General features: G+C 37.7%; 1 pseudogene across 1 annotated transcript; it reads right to left on the reverse strand.

Annotated features, from left to right (window-relative positions):
* Positions 1–1136: 1136 nt before the first annotated feature.
* On the reverse strand, positions 1137–2637 carry LOC125206933 (uncharacterized; annotated as a pseudogene). The gene is made up of 2 exons (XR_016132331.1): positions 2353–2637; positions 1137–2041 (listed from the first exon to the last, which is right to left on the reverse strand). The product of XR_016132331.1 is annotated as an uncharacterized LOC125206933 (transcript).
* Between the last annotated feature and the right edge of the window lie 1377 nt (positions 2638–4014).

Genomic DNA, 4014 nt, shown 5'->3' on the forward strand with positions numbered 1-4014 from the left:
CCATTGAATACGGAAATTTAATGGCTCCTATTTATAGAAATGGAAGAAAATATCCTAATTAAATTAATTAAATAGATATAGTTATGTATACTATTTTTGGTCTAGTTTTGTTATGATTGTTTCATGTCTTTCCTAACTAAAAACTTGGAGTAAAAAAAAAAACAAGACAACTGAAAGATTAAAAACAACACAAGTACAAGTTTGTGATGGCAATAACGGAAAGACGTACAAGATGTAATTCATATGAAAAGAAAGGCTAATCCTAAGCGGTTCGATAATACGACCCGGGAAAGAACCGACAAAGAAAACCCGAGAAGGATACATGGGAGGTCATGTTGTGTTGTAGGTCAGGTTGAGGGTGGTGGATCCAGAGGTTTAGTAGAGTCGATGACATAGTCAAAGTTGTAACAACTTACGCCGGTGTAAATACCATCTTCATAAACAGTCTCAGAGAATGTGCCGTCAGTGGAGCTCTGTTCCGTCTGAGTGTAGGTGTAAGGTATATCGCACGTCCCCATCGAAGCCACGTAGTGAACCGTAGCGATAATCCTCGGATCCACGTCAACTGAACCCGTAGCAGTAACCAATTTTGTAAGAGAGAGTAAAAAAAATAATGGAATAAAGTAAGAGTAATTAGATGTTTTGTCTTTTGTTAAAAAGGAAATGACTCAACTTTGTTGGGACGGACTAAAAAGGAATACAACTCAACTTTCTTGGGACGGAGGGAGTACTACTAAAATATAATCTAGAATTAAGTTGTGAGATTATTTTATTTGGAGGAGGTTGACTATGACTTATTATCACATGATTATCCATCTAGGATTGAGTCTTGAGATTCAATCTCATAAATCAAATACACTACGTATTTAATCTTGAAATGCAATCTTGCAAACCGAACTACCACACAGTAAACCACCATGCTACTGGGCATGTCAGCCCAAATATCTAGTACAATACTTTGTATTAAACCCGTGCCCAAAATCTATATTTGAAGAAAGAGTTATGATTGTTTCATGGCTTAATTTGTTCATGAATCACTTAATTGAATTTTAAGGTATGGAATATTAATAGTTTCTCTTTTCTAACTAAAAACATGGAGTAAAAAACCAGACAACTGAAAGATGAAATTACTTGTGATGACAATAAAGGAAAGTCGTACAAGATTGAATTCAAATGAAAAAGCTAATCCTAAGCGGTTCGATAATACGACTCGGGAAAGAACCGACAAAGAAAACCCGAGAAGGGATAGGAGGTGTTGTGTTGTGTTGTAGGTCAGGTTGAGGATGGTGTATCCAGAGGTTTGGTAGAGTCGATGACAAAGTCAAAGTTGTAACAACTGACGCCGGTGTAAATACCATCTTCATAAACAGTTTCAGAGGATGTGCCGTCAGTGGAGCTCTGCTCTGTCTGTGTGTAGGTGTAAGGTATATCGCACTTCCCCATCGAAGCCACGTAGTGAACCGTAGCGATAGTCCTCGGATCCACGTCAACTGAACCCGGAGCAGTAACCGATTTTGTAACAGTCGTGGCGGTGTCCCACGCGAACGTCTCATTCACCTCAAAGCTCATTTCGATAGATTCGTCGACGATGAAAGGAATGCTGGCCTTGATGGTGGCTTTGACCCCCGCCGTCAAAGATGTGCTGCGGCTGAAGGTATAACTCTTGCTGTCTTCGTAATCTAACTCCACGCCTATTTGACCCTTTTCATTTGTCTTGTTGGTTGCTGTGGTGGTGCCGGCCAAGTAAGGCATGATGTCGTAGATCCTCGCGTCCTCCATCCGATACTTGACCTGGGAAATAGTCCTGTTCATCACGAGTTCCTCCACGGTCATCCTTGCCTCGTTGACGATGGTGTCGGCCCCCGCGTTCAGGCACCGCGTCTTTCCTTCGTAGTCGAGGCTTCTGCAGAACCTGTTGTTGGCGTTGCAGCGAAGAGCGATGGTGTCCCCGTCCACTCTCACCGGCCAGAACATAGTGTTGGTTTCGTGTCCAGGGTCCGGGATTGACGCGTATATCCAGTCACGCTGGTACTGCCAGTACCTGATCATGACGATGAAGTGCAACTCAGTTGATAATACTGTGTAAGTAAATGATTACTGATCACACTACAAAAAATTCTCCTTTTAGTCCTGTCACTAATTAGTGTTCTTTTTGTAGCGTGACTCTACATAGCTAATCATGATGATGAAACGCAACTCAATTGATAGCTAGTACTATAAGTAAATTGTAAATGATTAACTAAAAAAAAAAACTCACTTTTAGAGACGTTTTCAGTTACTAGTCATGATTAAAAAGCCTGTCACTGATTCCCTCAATAATTAGCGTTTATTTTAGTGGGACTATATATATACCTGTTGAAATGATCGGATTTAATCCGGAGAGAGCCGTCGGGCTGGAGGAAGACCCGGTGGCCGGCAACCTCGCTGTTGCGATCCTGGGCAGCGAACTGCAAGTATTGGTGGATGGTTCCACTTCGATCTTCACTTTCTCGCTGAACAAGCTCTGAGTTCCCATAACTACCGACTTGCTCGCTTCATCGCGCACTGCACAGCGGCCGCTAAAGTTATAAGCCGATGTGATCACGATGTACCTTGTTAGCTTCTCCGACATCTTGCTCCAACCTATTCACAAACAAATTAAATCGATTATAATTCTAATAAGGGGTAACTGCTTTTAAAGTCACCAACTTTCCATGAATTCCGGTTTTACCCACGAACTTTAAAAAGTTCGTGTAATGTCATGAACTTTATTGTCAGTTGCTATTTTCCCATGTCAGGTTTTCCGGTCTGATTCATACTGTTCGTTTCCTATTAAGACAATGTCCAAATTCTTTTATCTTACTATCGTTATTTTCGTCTTGAAATAGCTTCGCGTGGGTACTTTGTACGCCTCAATCGGAACTCGGATGAAGAAGTTATGGCCATTTGATGAAGGCTACGACCTTTGTGCGACCTTGTACTATCATAATGGCCATAACTTCTTGATCCGAGTTCCGATTGAGGCGTGCAAGGTACCGACACGAAGCTATTTCAAAGACAAAGATAACGATAGTAAGATAAAAGAATTTGGACATTTTCTTAATAGGAAACGAACAGTTTGAATCAGACCGGAAAACCTGACATGGGAAAATAGCAACCGACAATAAAGTTCGTGGCATTACGCGAACTTTTTAAAGTTCGTGGGAAAAACTGGAATTCATGGAAAGTTGGTGATTTTAAAATCAATTACCCCTTCTAATAAACTCATAATAAACTAAAGGAGAGGATCCATGAATATGGTTACCGCTTTCTTCTTTCCACCTTACTTATGTTGTTGTGATGAATCATGATTTCCTTCGTCCTATTTATAGATAGATTTTAAGCATACGTGTAGTTAATATTCTACTGTATCAAGGAGTGAACTACAACTAATTTAAAACCATAAGATATGTAGAAATACAATGGTCTATAAATTGTCATGTGTAATTTCATTTTATTATTATTTAAATTTTAAAAAATAAGAAAACTACTAAAATTAGGGTTTTAAATCAAAATATTAATATAGTGTATTAACTATTTCAATACGATTCATTGAATATGTCAACACAATTTAGTATTGACATTTTATATGTATTGTATTGATTTATTATCATATGTATGTTGACATTAACCTGCTACAACAAAAATATGAAAATTCAATTTTTTTCAAATTTTGACATTGGAATATATGCAAGTGAGATGTCGTTAGAATTCTTATAAAATTATCTTTAATTTGATATGTGTTGTGTGAAAAAATCATTTAAATTGAGATAATTATAATTATTTAAAATTTTATGATATTTTTAAAAAGTTAGTTATAACTAACTTTTTGTTAATTGACATTTTTTTTAGACGGCATTGATATTCGGATGAATTATCTTGTACCTTGATTTAATAAATGAGTTGTATTTAGCAATTTAAGAAAAAGTTAACAATATAACACACCCCCTACTTTTAAGCAGATGAATTATCTTGTACCTTGATTTAATAAATGAG

This window comes from Salvia hispanica, chromosome 6, assembly GCF_029641045.1.
Source record: "Salvia hispanica isolate PSC_SH4W2 chromosome 6, Shi_PSC_v1, whole genome shotgun sequence".
In the NCBI taxonomy this organism is placed as follows: Eukaryota; Viridiplantae; Streptophyta; class Magnoliopsida; order Lamiales; family Lamiaceae; genus Salvia; species Salvia hispanica.